The sequence below is a fragment of the Grampus griseus genome (genome assembly GCF_964374135.1).
Source record: "Grampus griseus genome assembly, chromosome: 2".
Taxonomy (NCBI): Eukaryota; Metazoa; Chordata; class Mammalia; order Artiodactyla; family Delphinidae; genus Grampus; species Grampus griseus.
In genome coordinates, this window is record NC_139018.1 from 36,277,367 (window position 1) to 36,304,781 (window position 27,415).

General features: G+C 39.3%; 1 protein-coding gene across 3 annotated transcripts in view; it reads right to left on the reverse strand.

Annotated features, from left to right (window-relative positions):
* Positions 1-24,969, reverse strand: part of FUT8 (fucosyltransferase 8) — a 324,774-nt gene extending 299,805 nt beyond the window's left edge. Inside the window, exon 1 of one of the 3 annotated variants that reach the window (XM_082649604.1) lies at positions 24,869-24,969. The gene's annotated coding sequence lies outside the window, so the exon portion shown is untranslated. Of the gene's footprint in view, positions 1-23,599; positions 23,687-24,868 lie in introns of those variants that run through there. The other 2 variants (XM_082649605.1, XM_082649606.1) reach the window with 2 other exon arrangements.
* Positions 24,970-27,415: the final 2,446 nt, after the last annotated feature.

Genomic DNA, 27,415 nt, shown 5'->3' on the forward strand with positions numbered 1-27,415 from the left:
TAGAGGGCTCAGTACTTAAATGATGGTTTCTTAGCACTAGGAGGTTTCTGTGCATATTTTATTATTGCTAATGTTTAGGGGGACATGGGCTTTTTTCCTTTAAAAATTCTCTGCATCCATAAAGAAAAACTTGTAGTTTCTTTTCTTCTCCATGAAACATTATAGTTTATCGAATAAGTAATTTGCTTGAATAACTGAGACAGCACAAATTTTGTACTAGGCAGGAACTTTCTTCAAAATGACAAAGCTTCTATCATCCTTTTAAATTTTTTTAAAATATATTTATTTAGGACGTCCCTGGTGGCACAGTGGTTAAGAATCTGCCTGCCAATGCAGGGGATGTGGGTTCAATCCCTGGTCCGGAAGATCCCACATGCCGCGAAGCAACTAAGCCCATGCACCACAACTACTGAGCCTGCATTCTAGAGCCCACAAGCCACAACTGCTGAGCCCATGTGCTGCAACTACTGAAGCCCGCGTGCTCTAGGGCCCACGTGCCGCAACTACTGAGCCCACGTGCTGCAACTACTGAAGCCCATGCACCTAGAGCCCATGCTCCGCAACAAGAGAAGCCACCACAATGAGAAGACTGTGCACTGCAACAAAAAGTAGCCCCCGCTTGCCACAACTAGAGAAAAGCCCACACGCAGCAGTGAAGACCCAACGCAGCCAAAAATATATATACATATATATTTATTTATATTTAGGAATATAGTTTTAAAGAAACTTCTGTACCTTGACTTGACCCTCCAGTTCAAGTGCCCAATACAGTCTGACTTGAAATTATATCTCAGTTGCAAATTATCAGAAGTTACTAGAAAAGAAATTCTAATTAGCCCAGATGATGTACACTATCCATTTTCTGAGAAAAAGACTGGATTGTTTCCTTCCATCTCTATTTCTGCTTCTAAGTATTAGTATGATTCTCCTAAACCAGCTTTTCCGATCCTTACAGCCTCTTTCCCTGCTAGGTGCAATTCCAAAAACCAAGAACAGAGCTAGTATTTGCTCATCTCACATAACCATCCATAAACTATGAGGTAATAAGCTTCCATTTGGACCATGTGACTAGAGTAGGGGTAGGAAGAGTTCTCCAAAAGAGGCAGGTAAGAATGAGGGTATTAGTGATTTAGACATAATCACTGGAGGAGTTGATGGTGGCTAATTAACCAAACTAATCTATGTCTACCACCACCGGGGGGCAGGGGACAGGAGGTGGTGGTGGTACTTAATGGCTACACATTATTTTTTGGAAATTATATCTCTTTCAATAGAAAATAAAATACCAGCAACTACACATAAATTCTTTTATATTCCAGTCTAAAAATTTTCTTTATAAGTAATTAAAATGTCAGAAACCATATATCTAGCATTTACAACTGCTTCTAATTGTAATTCTGTGTCTGTGAAAAAATATAGCTGAAAATGTTGGAAGTAGAGACTTTCGGGATTTAAGAAGTGGGAAAGTGAAATGGTACCAAGAGTTCAACCACAGACCAGGAAGCAGGAGAATGGGAGGTGCCTTAGGATAGAGGTAGGGGTGGGTAGTAGATTCAACTATAAGTAACAAAACAAAACAAATTAACTGCACCTTAAATAAACCAAAAGTTTATTTCTCTCTGACATAAAATAATCTGAAAAAAAGGCAATCTAGGGCTGTTCTACCATGTCATCAACATACGGTATCCTTCCACTCTCCAGTCCACCATCCCTAAAGTACAGTCCATCCTCATGGTCTAAGTTGGAAGCTGCAGAGAAGAAGATAAAGGTACACCTCTCCCTTTAAATAAAACTTTGGGAAGTATCACATACTTCCACTTACCATTTATCAGAACTTCTTCACCAGGTTATAAACCTATCTGTAAAAGAACCTCAGAAACTTAGTCTTTCAGCAACTAGCACTATCTCGTGCTCACTAAATAGCTAGGTTTTGTTAACTTGAGAAAAAGACAATCTGACATAGTAGATCAAAGGCAAGAAAAGACAGATGAAATAGGAGATGTGAATGCAAATCTTCCTTCTCTAATCTAAGCTACAAAATGACTGGAATGAAATATTACTTACCTGAGAGAGAAGAAATGGAGAAAGAGGAGAAGGATCTTTAATTCTATTTCTTAGGCTATTTCTTTCTCCTCCTCATATTGCTATCAAAAAAACTCACTTGAGAAGTAACAAAAGTGTAAGCCAAAATAATTTGACTCAAAGTTGTGAAACCTCCTTACTATACAGAAGTAGAAACCAACTTGTTTAACAAACAGAAAACACCAAGGTAGAGAGATAGTTTAAAACCAAACCAAAAAACAAAATCACACTATCACTCTTCTACAGTTAAGACTTTTAAGTTACTTCCCAGGTCCAGAAGCTCAACCCAAACTCCTCTTCATACCCACTCCATTGTTTGGTAAACCTCTCTCTTCGTATCCATAGAGCAGATCTAATATAATCTCCCTGGTTCCCCTGCCTTGCTGTTTTAAGGATTTTACTGTAGCTACCATAGACTCACAAGAAGAAATTACAAAGTTTAGAAATATCTTATAAAATTATCTGGGATCTCAAATATTCTCACTTCACTGGACAGAACTAATGATGTCAACTAGTATTCAGTCACATATCTTCTTGTCTCAAACAAGCAAAGTGTATTTCTAAGTCCATAAACAGTTAAATATGTTTCAAAGAATCTTTCTTTAATACAGGCATGATACAGAGGTGGCAGCGGTGACAGTGGCAGTGGTGGGACCAAATTAAGACCTTTAGAGGCTCCAAGTACAGAAAATATAATAATAGAATCCTCTACCTCCTCCCTACGAAATTCTAAACTAAGATTAAATTATTCCAATAAATTCTTTTTTTTTCCCAATTACTACTTCCAAAATTTTTTTTAATATTAAGCGCTTTTAATTTTTTTTCAAATTATTTTTCCTTTGCTTTGTTGGTACCCTAAACATTTGTTGGATATGCCTTTTGGGTAATCAGCATAAGCAGTGGTAGGAAATAGAAGTAAAAGCCGCTGCAACTTGAGGAGGTCCACTCGGTGTCAGGTATTTTACATGCATTATTGATAATTCTTACCACATCATCTACAAAAGGGAGATATTATCAACCCTGTTTTGGTGATAAAGAAATGGCTTCAGAGAAGCTAGATAAGATGCCCAAGGTCACTCAGGCAGTAAATGGAGGAGCAGAGTATTTGAAACAGGACTTTCTGTCTCCTATGTCTGATCCATCAGACATATTTCCTGTAGGGCATTTCTTCAGAACCTGCTCCTGGACAAAATTTCATTTCAGGGAAACAATGAAGAATGATTTTTAAATGCATCATTTGATAGTACTCAAATCTTCCGTGGAACCTAGTCACTGATAATCCTAGATGATGGCTATAAACATATAGCCAGGACTGTTGCATTGCACAACTCCATAGAGCACTTTTTTTTTTAGTATGAATGGTGTCCTCTGGATTGTGCGATGTCGCAGCTATAACCCAAATGCTTGTCAAAGGCCTTGTCAAGGCCATTTACTGTACTGTTCTGGAAAAAAATGCAATCATTTTTTAAAAAGCAAATACACACCCTCAGAGTGTTAAAGAAATGTATTTTAAAGCACAAGAAAATATACTCAGTATCATGAGTCATTAGGAAAATGTAAATTAAAACCACAATGATAAAAATCTCCTAAAAGGGCTAAAAAAAAAAAAAACCTGACAATACTAAGTGCTAGGATGAAGATCAACTAGAACTCATGTACGTTGTCGTTGGAATACAAAACAGTACTGTCACTTTGGAAAATAGTTTGGCAGTCTCTCATAAAATTAAACATACACTTACCATATGATTCGGCAATCCCGCTCCTAGGTATTTATCCAAGTGAAATGAAAACTTACGTTCATACAAAAGTTATTCTCAAATGTTTATAGAAGCTTTATTCATAATTGCCAAAAATGAGAAACAACCCAAACATCTCTCAACAGATGAAGGGATAAACAATGTACATCCATACTTAGCAATGAAAAGGAACTATTAATACATGCAACAACATGAATCAATCTCAAAAACATTTCCTAAGTGAAAGAGGCTGACTCAAAAGTCTACATAACTGTGATTCCATCTATATGACATTCTGAAAAAAGCAAAACACTGACCATAAAGAACACATCAGTGTTCGCTACGGGGTTGGAGACAGAGGGAAGAGGCTAACTACAAAGGGGCAACAGGAGCTCTTGTGGTGGATACATATTCTATGCATTTATCAAAACCCAAAGAACTGTATTATCACAGTGTGAGTTTTAGTGCATGTAACTTTTTTAAGACTTCTACTTTTTAACACATGGAAAAATACAGGAAATATGCCAAATGAAGAAAAGAATAAAAAAGAAAGAAAAGGTTTTTAAAAACGACTATTCTAGAAATGGTTATCCTCTGGAGATAATATAGCTGCCTCCACTGAGGTGTGGAGATAAAATGTAAAATGCTTAACCCAAGGCTTACCATATAGTAGATTCTCAACTAATACTAGTTCCTTTCCCTTTCCCTGCTTCCCTCTCCTATGTATGCATTTCTCTTTCCCTGTGTCTCGTACTCCCTTCCTTTCCTCCTCCTCTCTAATGGCTATAGATGGTTTTTGCCTACTTCACATTCCTTCTCCCATTCCTCTGGTTTATAGTATTCCCATCCTTTGGGGAACTAATCCTCCCCCATTTTATGTGGTTCTGATGCCAATGACAATTCTCCACAGTGATTAACCCAAGGATGGGCCCCATTAGAGGCCTTCCTTCAGAAACTTAAGTTCTCAGTGGTCTGAATCCACACATCTCTGCTATGAAAGAAGCCTTCTAACATAAGAAGATAATAAGACCAACACAAAGAAAGAAGCAAAGTCAGGAAATGGAGAGGATCCTGAAGACATCATTTAAATTTCTGGATCTGGTTGTTCCTGGACTGCTCCACCTCTGTTCTTCCTACTTTACAAAGCCAGAAAGTCATCTTGTTTTAACCATTTTAGAATTGTTGTTGTTTTTAATCCTTCCCATTTGAAAAGAACAAAACATTTTGTTTCCCTAAGGGAACAGAAATAGTAAATCATCTCTTTACTTGCTGTGGCCTTCAGTTAATTTACTTTTAGTATTAGTGGCTATTAATATAGAGATATTACCAAGCCCTACTGTAGGGCAATCAAACATGTGTGGAAAGAGGCAAAAATAAAAGATAAAGCCAGAACTTCCCTGGTGGAGCAGTGGTTAAGAATCCGCCTGCCAATGCAGGGGACACAGGTTCAAGCCCTGGTCTGGGAAGATCCCACATGCCATGGAGCAACTAAGCCCATGTGCCACAACTAATAAGCCTGTGCTCTAGAGCCCACGAGCCACAACTACGGAGCCAGCATGCCTGGAGCCTGTGCTCTGCAACGAGAGAAGCCACTGCAATGAGAAGTCCACGTACCGCAACAAAGAGTAGCCCCCGCTCGCCATAACTAGAGAAAGCCCGTGCGCAGCAACGAGGACCCAATGCAGTCAAAAATAATTAATTATTTAAAATTTTAAAAAGATAAAGCCATATATAAGTACAGCTGACCCTTGAATGACATCCATGGGTTAATCCAAGTATAATTTATAGTCAGCCCTCCATATCTGCGGTTCCTCCACATTCACAGATTCAATCAACCACAGACCTTACAGTACTGTAGCATTTACTACTGAAAAATATACAGGTATAAGTGGACCTGGACAGTTCCAACCTGAGTTGTTCAAGGGTCAATGGTAGACTGAAAATAGCTACCCATTAAAGATTTACATTCCAAGTGTCAGGAACATTAAAGACAGCCTTTAATGTAAATTTTAATCTTTAGGTTTTAAGTCTTCAATGCAAATGGTGCTCACTTTTCACCCCTTTACATTTTTACCACTCTACTCACTCAAAGTGAGGTAATACAGATACATGTTATTTTGTGTCACTCTGGTTTTAGATTGTTCCAATATCTGAAGAAAAGCAACAGCACATGCCAATAGGAAAAACACCCACATGCAGTAAGGATTAAAGCAAAAGTCTAATGAGTTGACAACATATGATAAACTTCTAGCAAGTCTTTCTTCAGTTTGCCTGCCTGGAATGTCCCTACTTATTCTTTGATGCTAAGCTTAAATGTCAGTTCCTTTCAATACAGCCTTCCCCACCTATCACACCCTAGTAGAACTGCCTCTTCCTCCTCTCCCTCTATTATAGCAATTACAAAATTATAATTATTTACATGTTAGTAGTAATGAGAACCTAAACTTCTGTGGTTAAAAAAAAAAGAGGAAATAGAAAAGAGTTGATAAAGTAGAGAAACACTATAGTATTCACAGCTTGACAACTGAATGGATCTGATTGGGAATTCAAAGATAACTTCGAATTCAAGTTTGGAAAATGGAAGGGATAAGCCAACAATAAAGGAAGGAAAGTTAGAAAGAATAATACATTTTAGATGAAAGAAAATGAGCACATTGAGCTTGACTGAATAACAAACAAGTGGAGCTCTCAAGCTGGAAACTGAAATTCAACATTTACTATATGGGTGGGAGCTGTCTGAAAGAGGTACTCACTGAAGATAACATTACAAGGAGAAAAGTCTAGATTAAGAAAAATGTATAAGGCAAATACTTAATAAAGAAGTTGACCTTGTAAATGAAAAGAAAAGTTGCTAGAATATATAGGAGAACCAGGAGGACTACAAAGTTATAAGGAAAAGCAAGGAGGAAAAGGGATTCACAGTGTCAAATCTGAAGAATTAAAAAGCAAAAACTAATACTAAAAAAAGTCTCCATTGGGCAGTTCAGAAGGTCACTGGTAACAACAGAGAGAATGATTTTACTGAAAAAGAAGGTAGAAAAATTGAAATAGGCATATTGCTCTTTCTTTGGGCTGTGGGTAATACCAAAAAAGGCCGGGGATGGGAAGGGCAGGATGTGACAGAAAGAATAAGGAAAGGTGGTTTGGGGTTTGCTTTTTTGTTTTTTAGGCCAGTAAAGATGTTGTTAGGGGAGACTGAAATTAAAATGATAAAGGAGTGAACTAATGAACCTTATATTCTAAAGGGTAGCAGGGATAAAAAGTAGTCATGAAGTAGTCATGAAAGCCTAACGGACACATCCCTGACACCAAATGGTACAGAAGAGGGGAAACTGCACAATTTACAGATAAAGAAAGGCAAAGCTGAGGAAGCCTCTGTTTGATGGTCTTAACCTTCTTACACTTTTCAAAAAAAAAAAAAAAAAAGTAAGTGAAATAACCTGCGAAGTCTGAGAGCAGTATGCTGTTGGGGGCTAGGAAAGAGGTAGAAAAGGGCTGAAACAGCCCCTGTAGGAAGTCAAGCAGAAAAGAATTGTTAACAAATATAAGTAAGTATTTTGGAGCACCCTTTAAAAGTTTTCTAAAACTTTTAAATTAATCATTTATACTGCTTTAATGCGGTTCTAGTCTTGCTCTGATGCTTTGCTTAAATATCAAATTAGTATTTCATTACTCAATAAATTATTTTCTTAAGGACAAGTATTTGAGAGAACTATATAAAGAACAAGAATTCTAAACCTAGAAATGGCTATACCTTCTGACAGTTGCTCACTTATTATTATTAAAAATTAAAATTACCTGGGAAAATATGAATGATGATCATCTTTAATATTTTGGAGCTTCAGAAGTTATAGAAAGAAGTGTCTCTTTCCTTTACACTGAAATTTTTCCAATTACATAATTCATATTTAGGTATTTTATATGTAGTACAACTTCAGTAGGACATTTAAAGTATACGGTATAGCATATATTCAAAAGAATATTGTTGCCATAAAAACAGTCACCTTAGAAAGCTTTATTACTTATTCCTAGAATGCTGCCATTGCATAAAAAGCTTTGGGATTCAACTTTTGGAACTCCTTATCAGTCTTAACACAATCTTCATAATACTGTCAAAAGTGACAAATCTTCATTCATTTAATATAGGTTTGCTTTGGGGATATTTTTGGTGATAATTAGATGACTTATGGTATTTATTAAAAATACCATTCTGAGCAAAAAGTGTGACTATAAAGCATGAAACAAATTTTCTTATGCTGCTCTAATGACACCATCAGTAAAATATATTTATAGCTACATTCCCCTCCTTCACAGTGCCTGCTCTGTGGGTTACCACTCACATTCTAGTATGTTGGGTAAAAATAAAAGTTCAATCATTTTATAGCCATACTTCCTACTACTTATAGATGATATAAGAAGCTCTGATAGTTTCTAAGAGTCAAAATTATTGAATATTTGAAAGTAGTCACAGTACTCTTATTTTTTAATTTAGCTAGTTGTTATTCAATGCCCTATCTTTTATTATACTATACTGAAAATGCACATTACCCCCTTGGAATATACCTGATACCAGCTACTCAGTCAGTTGTCTATACCTGCTACACGTACATAAACACATGCACAAACATATTTTTTAATTCCCTGTATACATATTTTTTTCCTAATTTGTCACCTGAATATTATCTGTCAGCTTTGCCTCCAGATGAGGTCTAGGACTATCTTCCCAACAGTAGCCATACACTTTCTTCGGTTCTTCTTTGAAAAACACTCTAATCCCACTTGGCTGCCTTGAGCCCAACCTGGCTCAAACATAACTAAAGTTGCTCCACCCCACCTTCTACTTCCAAAACAAAAGAAATAACTAAAAAGCATAATTTTTTCCTATGTTCATAAGAAGCTTCGATCACTTTTAAAGCTCTACCTCTGACAATTATTCAACTCTGCCTTTATTCTTTTCAAAAGTCTTAATTATTAACTCAGCATTTAAGACTACCGCTATTCTCAAAGTTGTACACGTGAACTAAGAAATGCCCAAGAAAAAGTTTAATCAGCCATCTTGATTTTTCAAGGCAATCTCAAATTTGCCATTGCTGAGTCATCTCTTCAACCATAAGCCTTGTTTTTGATTCAGAAAAAACATATGTTGACATAAAGTGCTTACACTTAAGGGGAAGAGTTAAGGTACATTCTAGGGAAAGGTCAGTGAATGTCTACCCAGGTGTGAAAACTGGAATAGAAGAAAATCAAAATAAATCATTTTATGGAGAAAGAAGCAGAGGCCCAGAGAGGACAAATGGCCTACCCAATTTACACATCTGGGTGGCAGAACCAATACTAGTATCCAAGTCTCCTGATTCCAAGTTCAAACCTTCTCTACTTTATCCATTCTTTCAAATTACTAAACAGGGCTATACTAAGTGAAAAGAGCCAGACTCAAAAGATTACATATTGTATGATTCCATTAACGTCAAATTTCTAGAAACGGCAAAACTATAGAGACAAAATACAGACGAGGGGTTGCCTGGAGCTGGGGGTAGGAACACGGGCTGGGCAAACGGGCAAAAGGGAGCTTTCTGGAAGGTGAAAGTGTTCTAAAATTGGATTGTGATAACTGTTGTACTGCTGTATATATTTACAAAAACTTGTGAATTTTATGGTATATAAATTATACTTCAATAAAGCTATCCAAAAAATTACTATGAAATAACTCAGATTTTAGCTTTACATCTGTGGAGCTCTCAAAAAATTTTATGTCAAAAAGCATCACTAAAACACAAAGAAAACAGCCTTTTTTCCAAACTTCAGATCCTTTCCCTTCAGAATTTCCAAAAGTTAGGTACCTTACCTTCTAACCTTACATTTGCCATGGAAAGAGAAAGTGACAGGTACTATGCAAACCTACACAGAAGAAATGTGCACGATTCTTGTGAAAATACTTTAGTTATTGATCACTATTTCCTTTTAGGTAGGATTCTGCATGGCTCTAAGTGAACCTCTGTAGACAGTTATAGAATAGAGGATGTGCTCTTTTATCTGTTATCTGACAAACTGCTCCAGAACAGAATTCTTCCGTGATTTCATTTTCATCATTATAATTTGTGCCATTATAAACACTTATAAGAGTCCTTTCATTAAGAGGACCCATTCCTAACTGCATATTAGCAAGTTTCTTTAGTTTATTGTTTGTACATCCTTATTAGGTATACATCTCTTCAAGCCTACTCAGCACAATGAGCATAGTCTTCATTTACTTACAAATTAAAAATAACATTACATCACTCATTCTATGAATGCTTTACACCTATAAGTATCAAGCTGATACTTCTACTGTTTGGACCTTAAAAATAAACAGTTTTAATTAGTGAAGGCCCAGATGTCTGTAATCACGTCAGAGGAAGCAGTCAGAATTACTCAGTAAACCTACATTTCTCATGGCTGAGACTCATTTTACCAATGCTAAGGAAAGACCTTTTGGCCCAAGAGCTTCAATTACCACCCTCCTAAACCTTAGAGTTTCACTAAACTTTCTAAAAGAGACAGAAAGGGGGTTACAGTCAAGATGGCAGCGGAGGAGGACTCACAGTTCGCCTCTCCCCACAACTAGGGCACCTGCCAGACGCTGGTGGGGGACCTCAATGCCCAAGGAGATGGGACAAACCCCCAAGCGACTAGGTAGGACATGGGAGGACTGAGGGGGGAGGAGAAGTGTAGGCCGGACAGGACCCGTGCCCCTGAGGGGTGGCTGGGAGGGGGGAGGGGTTCTAACACCTAGAAGGACCCTCAGCGGCTTGGAGGATCAGGGTGAGCGTGCCTATCATTTCTCCTGCCCAATCATTCCCAGGAAGCCTGTGGGGCTCCCAGGCCAGGTCCTCCGCCCTCCAAGGTCCCCCTCTGGGCCACGTTGGTCCTAGGGATGTAGGAGGGAGGCAAGGGAAGAAGAGGAGAGACGGATTAGGGAGGGGCCCTCCGGGATCGGAGGATCTGGGGAGGTGCAGACGGCATTTCCCCTGCCCACTCGGGCCCCAGGAAGCCTGCTGGGCTCCGGGGCCTTGTCCCCTCCATTCTCTGGGGCCCCCTCCGGCCTCATGGGTTCTAGGGGCATGGGTGGGAGGGAGGAAGGGGGAAGAGTAGGAGAGGCGGACAGTGGGACCCTCCAGGGCTGGGGGATCAGGGGAAGTGCTGCAGGCGTTTCCCCCACCCACTCGGCCCCAGGTAGCCTGTTGGGCTTCTGGGTCTGGTCCCCTGCCTTTCGGGACCCCTCCAGCTACATGGGTCTTAGGGGCATAGGAGGGAGGATGGGGGGGAAGAAGAAGAGAGGCCAACGGGGGGGGATTGGAGAATCAGGTGGAAAAACACCTAGCATTTTCCCCACCCACTTGGGCCCAGTGAGCTGCTGGGGTCCTGGACCTGGTCCTCCACCCTCCAAGGCCAAAGGCACTCCTAGGCCCCTCCTGCTGCCTTGAGCCTAAGCCCCATCCCTCACAACCCCCAGAGCCTTTTCGGGCCCTGTGGGTCCTAAGCATAGGCCCCACCCACACCTAAACCTCACCCCCGCCTAAGCCCCACGACCCACGGCCAAGGCCTTTTTTGGGCTTTTTTTTCCTCCTCTTTTTTACTATTATGACTCTGTTTAAAGCTTTTGCCTTGAGCTTAGGGATATGGATGCTCAGATACTCCATCTGTTCCAGGATTCGATTAGATATATTTCAACTTTGTTAACAGTTTTGTGTGTCTCACACAAAGTATTAACTGTGCAACTGTGCCGTTTAAAAAAGAAAACAGAACATTGTTTCTACTACCATCCTCAAATATTAAGTTCTGTAAATTTATTATGTGCTATACAAAGTACTACCATACTCAAGATTTTTAAAGAGTGCTTCCTTGGTCCAGGTTTTCCTGGACTGTGGATTTCATAATTTTGTAATTCTGCCACGTTCCTTCTTGAGCTAGTCCTTTTTGTATGAGTCCCAATAAATATCTCATTATGACAAAAAAAAAAAAACTTCCAGTTGTTGTTTCATCTATATTTTTACTTTTTTATTCTTTCTAACATATCCGCTACTTTTCTAACCTTATTTTATTTTTTACTCTTTGTTATTGTTCTGCTCCTTTTTCTTCTTTCCTTTCTTCATTTTTTTTCTTTCCTTGCCACCCCACACGGCTTGTGGGATCTTGGTTCATGAGCCAGGGGTCAGGCTGGAGCTCCTGTGATGGGAGCTCCGAGTCTGAAGCACTGGACTAACAGAGAACCTCAGACCCCAGGGAACAGTCATAGGAGTGAGGTCTCCCAGAGGTCCTCACCTCAGCACCAAGACCCAGTTCCACCGAACAGCCTATGAACTCCAGTGCTGGAAGCCTTAGGCCAAACAACCAGTAAGACAGGAACATAAACCCACCCACCAAAAAAAAAAAAAAAAAAAAAAAAAAAGAGACAGCAAAATAAAGGAGCAAGGTAAAAACCTACAAGACCAAATAAGTGAAGAGGAAATAGGCAATCTACCTGAAAAAGAATTCAGAGTAATGATAGTAAAGATGATCCAGAATCTCAGAAATAGAATGGAGGCACAGATTGAGAAAATACAAGAAATGTTTAACAAAGATCTAGAAGAACTAAAGAACAAACAAACAGAGATGAACAGCATAGTAACAGAAATGAAAAATACACGAGAAGGAATCAATAACAGAATAACTGAGGCAGAAAACGAGTAAGTGAGCTGGAAGACAGAACGGTGGAAATAACTGCTGAGGAGCAGAATAAAGAAATAAGAATGAAAAGAATTGAAGACAATATTAGAGACCTCTGAGACAACACTAAACGCACCAACATTCAAATTATACAGGTCCCAGAAAAAGAGAAAAAGAAAGGATCTGAGAAAATATTTGAAGAGATTATAGTGGAAAACTTCCCCTAACATGAGAAAGGAAACAGTCACCCAAGTCCAGGAAACGCAGAGAGTCCCACACAGGATAAACCCCAGGAGAAACACACCAAGACACATATTAATCAAACTAAGAAAAATTAAGTTCAAACAAAAAATATTAAAAGCAGCAAGGGAAAAGCAAAAAATAACATAGAAAGGAATCCCCATAGGGTGATCAGCTGATTTTTCAGCAAAAACTTTGCAGGCCAGAAGTGAGTGGGAGGATATACTTAATGTGATGAAAGAGAAAAACCCACAAGCAAGATTACTATACCCAGCAAGGATATCATTCAGATTCAACAGAGAAATCAAAAGCTTTACAGACAACCAAAAGCAATGAGAATTCAGCACCACCAAACCAGCTTTACAGCAAATGCTAAAGGAACTTCTTTAGGCAGGAAACACAAGAGAAGAAAAAGACCCACAAAAACAAACACAAAACAATTTAAAAAATGGTAATGAGAATATACATATCAATAATAACCTTGAATGTAAATGGATTAAATGATCCAACCAAAAGACACAGACTGGCTGAATGGATACAAAATCAAGACCCATATACATGCTGTCTACAAGAGACCCACTTCAGACATAGGGACACATACAGAATGAAAGTGAAGGGATGGAGAACGATATTCCATGCAAATGGAAATCAAAAGAAAGCTGGAGTAGCTTTCTTTTACTCGTATCAGATAAAATAGACTTTAAAATAAAGACTGTTACAAGAGATAAGGAAGGACACTGCATAATGATCAAGGAATCAATCCAAGAAGACGTAACAATTATAAATATTTATGCACCCAACAAAGAAGTACCTTGATACATAAGGCAAATGCTAACAGCCATAAAATCAACAGAAAACACAATAACAGTAGGGGACTTTAATACCCCACTTACACCAATGGACAGATCATCCAAACAGAAAATAAATAAGGAAACACAAGCTTTAAATGAAACAACAATCCAGATAGATTTAATATTTATAGGACATTCCACCCAAAAGTGGCAGAATACACTTTCTTCTCAAGTGCACATGGAACATTCTCCAGGATAGATCACATCTTGGGTCACAAATCAAGCCTCAGAAAATTTAAGAAAATTGAAATCATATCAAGCATCTTTTCTGAACACAATGCTATAAGACTGGAAATCAATTACAGGGAAAAAAAACTGTAAAAAACACGAATACATGGAGGCTAAATAGTGCACTATTAAATAACGAAGAGATCACTGAAGAAATCAAAGAAGAAATAAAACAATACATAAAAACAAACGACAATGAAAACACAATGACCCAAAACCTATGGGACACAGCAAAAGCAATTCTAAGAGGGAAGTTTATGGCAATTCAATCTTACCTCAAGAAACAAGAAATATCTCAAATAAACAATCTAACCTTACACCTACAGCAACTAGAGAAAGAAGAACAAAGAAAACCCAAGTCAGTAGAAGGAAAGAAATCATAAAGATCAGAGCAGAAATAAATGAAATAGAAATGAAGAAAACAATAGCAAAGATCAATAAAGCTAAAAGTTGGTTCTTTGAAAAGATAAACAAAACTGATAAACATTTAGCCACACTCATCAAGAAAAAAAGGGAGAGGACGCAAATCAATAAAATAGGCATGAAAACGGAGAAATCACAAGTGACACCGCAGAAATACAAAGGATTATAAGAGACCACTACAAACAACTATATGCCAATAAAATGGACAACCACAAAGAAATGGACAAATTCTTGGAAAGGTACAATTTTCCAAGACTGAACCAGGAAGAATTAGAAAATATAAACAGACCTATCACAAGTAATGAAATTAAAACTGTAATTAAAAATCTTCCAACAAACAAAAGTCCAGGACCAAATGGCTTCACAGGCGAATTCTATCAAACATTTAGAGAAGAGCTAACACCTATCCTCACTCTTCTGAAAAAGTGCAGAGGGAGGAACACTGCAAAATTCGTTCTACGAAGCCACCATCACCCTGATACCAAAACCAGAAAAAGATATCACAAAAAAAGAAAATTATAGACAAATATCACTCATGAACGTAGATGCAAAAATCCTGAACAAAATACTAGCAAACAGAATCCGACAACATATTAAAAGGATCATACACCATGATCAAGTGGGATTTATCCCAGGAATGCAAGGATTCATCAGTATACACAAATCAATCAATGTGAAACACCATATTAACAAATTAAGGAATAAAAACCATATGATCATCTCAATAGACTCAGAAAAAGCTTTTGACAAAATTCAACACACATTTATGATAAAAACTCTCCAGAAAATGGGCAGAGAGGGAACCTACCTCAACATAATAAAGGCCATATATGACAAACCCACAGGAAACATTATACTCAATGGTGAAAAACTGAAAGCACTTCCTCTAAGATCAAGAACAAGACAAGGATGTCCACTCTCGCCACTCTTACTCAACATAGTTTTGCAAGTCCTAGCGACAGCAATCAGAGAAGAAAAAGAAATAAAAGGAATACAAATTGGAACGAAGAAGTAAAACTGTCACTGTTTGCAGATGATATGATACTATACATAGAAAATCCTGAAGATGCCACCAGAAAACTACCAGAATTAATCAATTAATTTCCTAAGGTTGCAGGATACAAAATTAATGCACAGAAATCTCTGGCATTCCTATATACTAACAATGAAAAATCAGAAGGAGAAATTAAGGAAACAATCCCATTTATCATCACAACAAAAGAATAAAATACCTAGGAATAAATCTACCTAAGGAGATAAAAGACTTGTACTCAGAAAACTATAAAACACTGATGAAATGTGTTTCATCAGAAATCAAAGATGACATAAACAGATGGAGAAATATACCATGTTCTTGGACTGGAAGAATCAGTATTGTGAAAAAGACTATACTACCCAAAGCAATCTACAGGTTCAATGCAATCCCCATCAAATTACCAATGGCAGTTTGTACAGATCTAGAACAAAAAATTTTACAATTTGTATGGAAACACAAAAGACCCTGAATAGCCAAAGCATTCTTGAGAAAGAAAAATGGAGCTGGAGGAATCAGGGTCCCTGACTTCAAACTATACTACAAAGCTACAGTAATCAACACATTATGGTGCTAGCACAAAAACAGAAATATAGATCAGTGGTACAGGATAGAAAGCCCAGAGGTAAATCCACGCACATGTGGTCACCTAATTTATGACAAAGGAGGCAAGAACATACAGTGGAGAAAAGACAGCCCCTTCAGTAAGTGGTGCTGGGAAAACTAGACAGCTACATGTAAAAGAATGAAATTAGAACACTCCCTAACACCATACACAAAAATAAACTCAAAATGGATTAAAGACCTAAATGTAAGACTGGACACTATAAATCTCTTAGAGGAAAAACACTCTTTGACATAAACCACTGCAAGATCTTTTTTGACCCACCTCCTAGAGTAATGGAAGTAAAAACAAAACTAAACAAATGGGACGTAATGAAACTTAAAAGCTTTTGCACAGCAAAGGAAATCATAAACAAGACAAAAAGACAACCCTCAGAATGGGAGAAAATGTTTGCAAACGAAGCAACGGACAAAGGATTAGTCTCCAAAATATACAAACAGCTCATGCAGTTCAATATCAAAAAAAACAAGCAATTCAATTTAAAAATGGGTGGAAAACCTAAATAGACATTTCTCCAAAGAAGACATACAGATGGCCAAGATGCATACGAAAAGATGCTCAACTTCACTAATTATTAGAGAAATGTAAATCAAAACAACAATGAGGTATCACCTCACACCATCATCAAACAATCTACAAACAATAAATGCTGGAGAGGGTGTGGAGAAAAGGGAACCCTTTTGCATTGTTGGTGGGACTGTAAATTGATACAGCCACTATGGAGAACAGTATGGAGGTTCCTTAAAAACCTAAAAATAGAATAACCATATGACCCAGCAATCCCACTACTTGGTATACACCGTGAGAAAACCATAATTCAAAAGGACACATGGGGCTTCCCTGGTGGTGCAGTGGTTGGGAGTCCACCTGCCGATGCAGGGGACACAGGTTCATGCCCTGGTCCGGGAGGATCCCACATGCCGCAGAGCAGCTGGGCCCATAAGCCATGGCCGCTAAGCCTGCACGTCCAGAGCCTGTGCTCCACAACGGGAGAGGCCACAACAGTGAGAGGTCCACGTACCACAAAAAAAAAAAAAAAGAAAAAAAAGGACACATGCACCCCAGTGTTCACTGCAGCACTATTTACAACAGCCGGGACATGGAGACAGCTTAAATGTCCAATGATAGATGAATGGATAAAGAAGATGTGGTACATATATATACAATGGAATATTACTCAGCCATAAAAAGAAACGAAATTGGGTCATTTTATAGATATGTATGGACTTACAGAGTCTGTCATACAGAGTGAAGTAAGTCAGAAAGAGAAAAACAAATATCATATATTAACGCATATACGTGGAATCTAGAAAAATGGTACAGATGAACCTATTTGTAGGGCAGGAATAGAGATGTAGAGAACGGACATGTGGACACAGGGTGGGCAAGGGGAGGGTGGGACGAATTGGGAAATTAGGTTTGACATAAATACACTACCATGTGTAAAACAGATAGCTAGTGGGAACCTGCTTGTATAGCACAGGGAGCTCGGCTCAGTGCTCTGTGATGACCTAGATGGGTGGGATGGGGGGGATGGGAAGGAGGTTCAAGATGGAGGGGATATAGGTATACAAATAGCTGATTCACTTCATTGTACAACAGAAACTAACACAACATTGTAAAGCAATTTTACTCCAATAATATATATGTATATATATATATATACACACACACACATATACAATAAATAAATAAGGAAGAAAAATCTGAAACTTATAAAAAGAAAACAAAATATTTAGCCTGGCTTAAGCTCTAATTTTAAATAACAGATTTTCTCAAAATTACAATCTTTTGCCATTTGGTAACTGACTGAATTAAGAAGTTATTCACAAAACTCAAGACACACAAAAAATAACAATCTCTAGTTAATACATCTCTTTCAGGTATAAGTACAATTCCATGTGTTAAAGAAATCGAATCAGTCAGATCTCTAATGATTAGGGCCCTAATTATCAAACATACACTTTCTCCTTATGAACTTTCCACAATAACTGGCTTAAATCTGCTAAAACTACTGCCATGAATGGAGAACACTGCTGTCCATTTTAGTTTCAGAGCTGGTTCTCTTCAATGGACACAGGTTCTTATTGTTTGGGGCAGTTTTTTTTTTTTTTTTTTTACATTATATTATTGCAATGAGGGACACGAAGAAGGTGAAGAGATATTCTAAAAACAATTCCTTGTATTCAGAAACTCCATAGATGAAGACAGAAATAGCAGAGGAGGCATGAGACTGCATTCCAAGAAACTGGAAGAAGGGATTACCATATACTAACAGTAGGCAGAACAATAATGTGACTGATACAGGACCCTTAACAATGAACCAAAATCTCCCATACCCCTTTTTATACAGAGTTACAAAATCATTTTTAATAAATAATATTGAACCCCACATCAACTGAACTTCAAGTCTCTTGCCTACTGCTGCAAAAGAAAATGAAATCATTATAATAAACTTATTGTAACATAAAAGGTAATGTTGTACTAGGAAATGTTCTATGAACTCTAAGGAAACAAAAACCCTACAAAGATGGTAAACTCCCACATTTTCCACCACTGTTGGGAGAGGAAAGACAACAAACAGGGAGAAGAAGGAAGTGGATGGAGAGGAAAAAACTGAAGAAATCTCCCTTAACTCCAAATAAGGCAGGCTCATCAACCAGTACACCCCCTCTCTCAACCCCCCTCCCTTCACTGACTGTCCCGAAGCTACAAACTATATTTTTCCACCTTTACTACTTTATCAAGATATTACAACAAATTATATTTTAAAAATTATACAAGTGATTTTAGAAACTAGATTATGGAACGTTAGTATGCTTTACAGTTTGATGGTTTGTAAATATCATTTTTTACTACAGGCAAATTTACTCTGGCTCTAGGTATTAATGGCATATTAAATGGCATTTATCTCATCTAAGGGATAAAATGTAAATAACCAGCCATAAATTAGTATAAATTTAAAACTCATTCATGGTTCATTAACAGTCTTAAATGAATCTTTACAGACACAAAACAGGTTCATTTTAGTTGTATATTTGAGGTAAATCAAATATAACAATCTCCCATTTTCACTTTACTTTTGTTCATTTATAATCAGAAAGTTACAGCATTTAAAGTTCATATAATGTAATGCTTCTCATAACTCAGATTGTAAAATAAACATGACCTTAATTTCCCATTTACATCTAAATCTAAGATTAGTATCAACACTTTATTTTGTAATGTGAACTTTATTTACACTAACCAGTCATAGAGACTGTGACAAGTAGAAATGCTAAGTCTGATCTTCTTAACATAAATGTTAAGTCACGTTTACTCAGTTTATCCTTGAATCAGTTTAATTAAAAAAAAACCCAAGTTCTAAGATATAATAAATATAGGGAGCATTTCAGTAGTGATCTTCAAAGTTTTATTCCAGTGCTTTAATGAAGAGGTTATATTACAGACCAGTGCAAAAGAGAACGACAGCAAAGGCAAGTTTGAACTACATCTGTACCAGCCTTATATTGATATAATTTGTCAATTTTTTAAAAAACTTAAAATTCAAAACACATTTCCCCTTTGCATGTCATTTTCTCACACAAAAACTATCACAAAAGATATTTTTAAAAAGTAGTAAATCAGTGTGGTATTGGGTTTTAGCAAATAAAGTCTATTTTTTTAAAAAAGTAAATGAAGTTAACCCTATAGCTCTACTTTCTGTAAACAGTATGAATAACTCTTACATTGAAATACATGGCATAAACCCCTTGGGCCCTTATGTGCTCTTCCACCATTAATAGGAAAATCTACAGTATTGTATAGTCTAAGCTATATGTTTAGAATATTGTACATATTGATATAAAGTCATTTAATCAAGGAAGAAAAAGCTATGCCAAGTGAATGATATGATTCATTTTATTGGTTTGAATTCCTAATTATTCCAAGGAGAAAACTGTGGGATGATGGAGGATGGCTGGAGAAGGGGAGATGTAGGCAGGAGAGTAGAATGTAGAGAGAAAGGAAGGTTGAGACTTGAGATTGATCTGTTTTTATATATATATATATATATATATATATATATATATATATATATACACACACACACATGTATATATACACATATATATACATATATATATCTTAAATGCATACACATCCCCATATAACATTCTTCTGTTCGGAATTTTAAAAGGGTTTTTTTTTTTAATCAGTTGTAAACATCTTTTACTTTTAAACATGTTTTTCTCATTATAACAAACTACAATTTAATAACAATTCAAACTGCAAAACCATATACTATTTGGTACAGAAATATAAGCCAGAGAATCATCAAGAGAAGAAACAGGGAAATCTTGTAGCAGTCTCTAAATCCTACACCTACTATACTACAGTTGACTGCAGAAGACTGGAAGTTGATGTTTCATCTGAAAAGTACCAATAGGACCAGTACTGAAGCAGAGTAGAAAATTACTATAAAAGCAATACTTCTGGTTTCAGAGTTGTTTAGAATCTTAGTTTTGTTTTATTTTTAAGTAAAGAAACGTATTTACATGTTTATTTTTATATTTACTCTTATGATTATGAAATGAAAACACTTTCTTTTGCTTTTATAAATGTGCTATAATATGAAATGGGTGCGTTCACCATTTAATTAAACCAAGAGATTTACTAAATTCACTTTATAGTAAATCAAAAATAATCATTAAAGAAATGAAAAAAGATATAAAAATATTCTAGAATGTCTTATAAAACTGATTAATTTACAGCATTAACCCCTTAAATATAGTAAACACCTTACTATTCTGTATCTTACAGATATTTTAATTTTTTTCAAAGAATCTATTTTTTATTTTAGCAGCATTGAAATTCTATTTACACAATGAAGAGCAATGGAGGACAACCAACCAAACCACTACCCTCAGAAAACTAAATATTCTATTGATTTTAATATACACACTATCAATTCTACCCTTGAATTTGAAGAATATGTGACCTGTGAGAAGTAAAATCAAAACCTAACTGATTACGGTTCAGAAACCTAAATAAAGTGCCATAGATCAAAAAATAACTGCTTCATATTCAAAGGCACAAGTTCAACTTCACAGATCGTCTGGACTCACTGCATTATACTGCAGGAGACAGAGGTTAAGAAGTGACCTTGGGATCCTGCTCTCCAGATGTCTGAGGGATCCATTTCTTTATTAAAAGTATCTCTACTTTTGATAAATACCTAGCTTACTACACACTTGATGTCTTTGCTCTTATAAGACTCTACTTGAAGCTCTTTTGAAATTTTAGGACTGTAGATATTATAAAGAAAAAATTTAAGAAGATGCAACATGCACAAAGGGTCAACATATACTCCTTCCTTTCTGATGCAATGCACAAGAAGGTTAAGAAACTACTATCATACACCCTTAAGTTTAGGGACATATTTTCAGAGATTTTAAATCAGAAATTCAATAAACGTTACGCATTTACTTCCCATTATTTCAGATCATGAAAGATATTTTTAACTAATTTGTAATATACTATATATATATATATATATATATATATATATACTCCACAAATAACGATCTACAGACATACATCCATATAAAAATTCCCTTATTCTTTTAACTAAAAATTAAGTTTATGTTTCTTCTGGTCATAAAAATCCAGTTTGGGGTGTTTTAAAAGTTCAAACATATACTAAGCCATGCTTTGCTTTGGCACTAGCTCCCCCTCCAGACCAACCTACTGATATAACTGCACTTAAAAAAACAAACAAGTAAGAAACACAAGTTTTTCCAAGCCACTAGCAATTTCAAAATTCACCACTTTTAAAGACACTCCAATTCCTTAAAATAACTAGTTAAAATCTGTAACCAAACGCTGCAGAATGTAATCAGAGGTACTGTTTTTTCAATTCCATATGTCTCAAATAAAACTGACTTGTAGGGAAACAACTTCAAGTGACTATTTCAATTTAAGAACATCCTAAAGTACAATCTATATGATGCTATATTTTATGGAAATTATTTTGATCACTAGCCTAATAAACCACAACATACTCTTCATGTTAACTCACTACTTGATCAAAGACACATTTTGCATGTTTCTGCAATCTATGCAACTTTCATTCCAGCTGTTCAGCAATTCAAGAATTCTCAGTTTATAAAGCAGGAAAAGAAAATTCATGCCTCCAAATCATCCTTCTATGTTCCTTAAATCCTATTCGTTTCTAACTCCCCGCATTTTTACATATTAAGCTGTAAAATCACAATTTCAAATGTTTGAATTCCCACCCTATCCCTACTATTGTAGTAGTTATAAATCAAGTAATTAAGACTTTCTATATACACTTTATGATATATTTCACAAGGCTAGCAATGTATGCAGCCTTATTATACGGCATAGGATTTTAGGTTAATTTTAAGTTATTTTTGAAGAAGAGAGAATACAGCTTATACTTCAGTATAACTCTACAGTGCTGCAAATTACTCTCCTAAAATGTTTCCTATATGATGCACCCTTTAAAAGAAGTATGCATAAAGACAAAATTTAATCAAAAAAAATAAATATGCACTTAACCCCAAGAATAACAGGGGATAAAGAAACTATAATTAAACCTTGCCTGCAGTTTCTAAAGAGAGCCAAGCCAAAGTTCAATCAGTTACTTGTGATGAGTTTAATTGTAAACTGATAGAAAACTTTTGTCGAAATTTGGTCTGCGTTCCCTTGAGGTTTGTGGTTTCTTTAGGAGGTTCTGGCTTTCCCAGGTCCACTTTCTTTAGTTGGCTTAAGTCAACTGTAAATTAATTCAAACATGGGAAGAAGAAACAACACCTCTCCCTGCCTCTATCCAAGGCCTCAATCAAAAGTAATATACAGCAAAACGCTAAAGCTCACCAAGGATAAATTTTAACCACGATACTGCCATTTAACTTAAGAAATACACTGCATCTCCGACGTTCTGTGGGGCTGAGGATTGCAAACCCCACTATGAGTGAAAAACAGGTGCTGCACACGACAGCCCACTCACTCTTGCAGGGCAAACCTTTAACTAATAAATAGGGACTCACTTAACCTTCCCAAATAAGTTTGGATACTCTAAAGCCGCAAACTCATCATTTCCACATCAAACGGGGGTGCAGCGGCACTCACACCGTGCACTGCCCTGGCACTGGCCCCTCGCCGGGAGCGGATCTTTGCACGGGTCCACTCCCCGATTTCCAGCCGGAGAACCACTCACGAAAGCCCCTAACGCACAGGAATGCTCTTCCCCACTGTCTGTAACAACATGGAGCGAGTTGCTGGCGAAAAGGTAGGTAGGTGTATTGGAGAGAAGAGGGACACCTCCCACCCCCGCCCCCATCCCTTCTCCTCTCCTCGGCTTCGGCCCCTTCCCTAACCAAGGATGCGCGACGCCGGGGGCAGCCGCCGCGCCGCTACACGCCCCTGCCGGGGCGGCAGGCGCCCCTAGTCCCCTGCCCGCGCCCCCCGGGCACCGCAAAGGCACCCACCAGAGGGTCCCGGGGGCTCCCTCCCCACTTTCCCCGGAGCCGCTGGATAAGCAGCAGCAGTGGCAGCAACAGGCCCGGGGGGTTGCCTGGGGAAAAAGAGCAGCGACGGCCGTCAGGCACCTCCCCAGAGCCTCCTGAGATTCCGCGCTTGCCCAGCCCCAGACCCCAAGACGTGCGGGGCCGGCTCCCAAACGCCCCCTTACCCGAAGCGGGAGCAGAGGCGGTCTCCGCAGTTCCCCAGTCGCCGCCGCCGCCGCTACAGCCCTCAGCCGCAGCTGCCCCGCGTTGGGGTAGTGGGAGGGGTGGCTGGATGGAGGATGCTATTCCCTACTGAAGGAGAGGAAGAAACGGAAACAGGAACCGCCGCCGCCGCCGCCGCTGCTTAACGGAGCCTTAGGCGCCACTGACTGAGGGAGAGCGCGAGGCGGCGCGAGCCAAGCAGTCGCTGACAGCGCGAGACCGAGCGTGAGCCGGGTCCCGGGCGCGCGACCCCGAGCAACGCCGGCCCCATTCCGCAAGGAGAGGAAGGGGACGGGGCGGCCGGGGGCTGGGAGGGGGCGGCGGCGGGCGGGGGCCTGGAGCGGAGGGAAACCGGCTACTCCGGTCGGCCGGAGATAACACGCGCACGCGCCGGAGCTGCTCTGACAACGAGCGCAGGCGGGGAAGCCTCGGCTAGCGCAAGCGTGCGCGCGCGAATGGGGGCGCGCGCGCGAATGGGGGCGCGCGCCCCTCAGCGTTCCAGGCTTCTAGGAGAAGGCGCGCATGCGCTGGCCGCTGCCACCTACGGGGACCCCGGCATGTGCCAGGGCTTCTCCCTGCCCCCTTCTCGCCGCGCCCGTTGATAACGTAGTCGCAGCATCCACCGCCCGGCTGAGTTGCGGGCTACAGCGGGACCCGGAGACTTCCAGCAGGGCAGCAGATGTGCGCGCGGGCGCCGGCTCCGACACGAGCGTAGGCCGCCCTCTACCGCCTGAAGGCCGGAGGCTAAAGGGGGCGCGAGTGGAGCCGGGCTCTCCACTCCAGGGAGCGCCACCTCCGGGGAATGCCGTATTCTCTACCGCCGGGAAACGGACTGGCCCGTGCCAGTTCAGCCCGCGGCCCTAAGGAGCACTGGTATTGGAGATCTGGAGCAGGCTCCTTGCTACTTTTCAGGAGTGATCGCTGCTGCTCAGCCCCTGCAGCCCAGGTCTGGCCGCTCCGCTGCCGCTTGCAGCACGATCATAGAATGGCATCGCAGCCACATGCGACTAGCGAAGCCCTGTTTTATCTTGTGAGAGCTGGTCTTCCACATTCACCCCGACAGAAAGACCCACACACACACACACACCCGCCGCCACGAGGGCCCGAGTTCGGTGCCTGGCCTCTCCCCCGACCCACGGCTGCAACAGCCCCTCCGAAGCGGAAGTTTATTCAGTACGGGAAGGAGAACATGGGGCGGGGGGGAGGGGGCTATTCCCTAGGATGCTTCCTACCGCTCGGACTCGGGAAATTCCTGGCGCCCGCGATGCAGAGCAGTGGGCCGAAGAGCTAGACCAGTCAAGCCCAGACGGCGAGCTGAGCCGGAGGACCTGATCGCGCAGCCCAGGCACACAAAGTAGTCGCGGGCCGAGGGGAGTGCCATGGAGGCCAATCAGAGACGCGAGCCGCGTGAGTGGAATGCGAGCCGGCCAATCAGAGGGTGGGAGGATGAGCTTCCCGTACCGAACTCTTCCCTGTAGCCTGCGGACCCAGATCCCAAGCCTGGGGTGCAATACCTTGGGAAAGGAAATGGTGCCCTAAACACAAAAAAATTATTTCTCTAGACTTGGGTGTTTTTAAGTAAATGCCTTAGGTACTTATCCCAGAGCAAAGAGCGGCGGCCTTTTACATGCCGAGTATGAACGGATCACAGAAAAGAGACCTAAGAGGCAGTGGTCTGCCAAGACTGCAATCTGCCTAAAAACACTAATAAATTTACATTTTTACTGACACCTTTTTATAGGCCAGAAACTGTATTACAGAAATACAAATAAGATGCTGCTGATTCAAAGAAGAAAAAAGTTCCTGTCCTCAAGAAGTTCAGTTTCCTCTGAAAGAGGTTTGCTGGACCTTATGACTGGTATTTATCCTCAGACCTTTAAACAAAAAGCTGTCAGCGAAGTGGTAGTTTCCAGTCATTTTATGATTGTTATCTCCCTGTAAGAAGAGAAATTTGAGAGAAAAGTAGACTGACTTAGCTAAGGTCACACAAAAATATACTGGCAGAGCCAGAATGATACTCTAGCTCAGAGTTTAGACACCATCATTCAACCATCATTTATCTAACCCATGGGTGCTATCCTCCACTGAAGAGGTTTCTGCTCTAAGCTTATAAATTGAGCAAAATTCTGCTATAAGAGCCACATACTTTAGTTGTTGGAAATTATGAGAAGTTTTAGGCTTATGACATAGTAAGATAGATTAAAGCCAAAGTCTTATCAGTCAAACTCTAGGTAATTTTTAGAAGTCAGAGATGAGGTGGATATTTACTTTTTAATTTAAACAGCACTTTAAAAAAATATTTTAGCAAGCATGTTTAAAGCTTACCTTGTATAATATTTTAAGATCTCCAACTTCAAAGCTTTAATTTATATTTGCCTCAAAACATCTGGGTTTTTTAATCTGGGCTTCATTTTTCCTTTCCAAAAACCTAGGCATTGAAATATTTATATTCTCTACCTCCTTCTGCTAAAAAAAAATAAAAAATTCTGTCCAAGGAATGTTCATCTAGGATTTAGTGCACTTTAATAGGGTGGCATAATATATATTGAAACACCAAATAACTTTGGTGTCTCTAAAATATACTCAAAAACTAGTTCTTCAGCAATTAGGATTGTGTTCTGTTGAGTCAGTGTGCGTCACAGCCTCTGACAGAACACTGTTATCAAAGCCCTTTCCAGGACATGCCCAGCAGTTAGATGCCACCTCAGAACTGGAAGTATCAGTTAAACAACTGATTTGTGAGAACCAATCTTTACACATTGAGGTCCAGGCCAATAATGAATTTCCATAAAATTCCCAACAATTCCAGTTTTTAAAAAACACATTTCTTGGGGCTTCCCTGATGGCGCAGTGGTTGAGAGTCCACCTAGCGATGCAGGGCACGTGGATTCGTGCCCCGGTCTGGGAAGATCCCACATGCTGTGGAGCGGCTGGGCCCGTGAGCCATGGCCGCTGAACCTGCGCGTCTGGAGCCTGTGCTCCGCGACGGGAGAGGCCACAACTATGAGAGGCCCGCGTACCGAAAAAAAACAAAACATTTCTTTTACTCTCACAAGAGAGATAATTACTGAAACTCTGCCTTCTTCTTGCTAGGTTAAATTTCTGACAGAGAAAATATCCCCAAAAGATTCTAAACATCTCTGGCCACCAGAAGACATCTCTGTCAAAGGCTGTTTTCTCCATAAGCTCCAGCCTCCCCCTCTGCTTCTAGGCCCTCTAGCTCTTCTTACCCCAGCTGCCTGCCTCTGCCTCTCATCATCCCTAGTTTCTTATATTTGCCTGAGCAAGTAGAATTGCTCCACCACTTCCTCCATGGCTCCCTCACCAACTAGGTTTTACGCCTATCTCTGCCTATCTGAAAACTTACAGGCAAGTTCTGCTCAACAAAACATTGTACAGAACATTCTTCATGACATGTTGTACTGAGAACTAATCATTGTACAGAACATTCTTCATGACATGTTGTACTGAGAACTAATAGAACCTTGTCCATACATTTTATTCTTTTTCATAAGCCTGCGTGAAATTCTTAGTCATCAACTAGAGCTGTGGAGTCTTGTGGATGGGGTGAGGAGGAATTAACCATTAGACAATGGAAAAGATCAAAATGAAAGTTAGTGAGTACATGAGTGGCCATTTTATTGAGAGATTAGCTAGATCAAAGTTAATGAACTTGAATACTATCACATTTCCAAAATTTTGAACATTCATGTAGGAACTAGTTTGAAATTGACTACCATTTCATTAATGACTATAATAAAAATAATAGATGAGGTGTA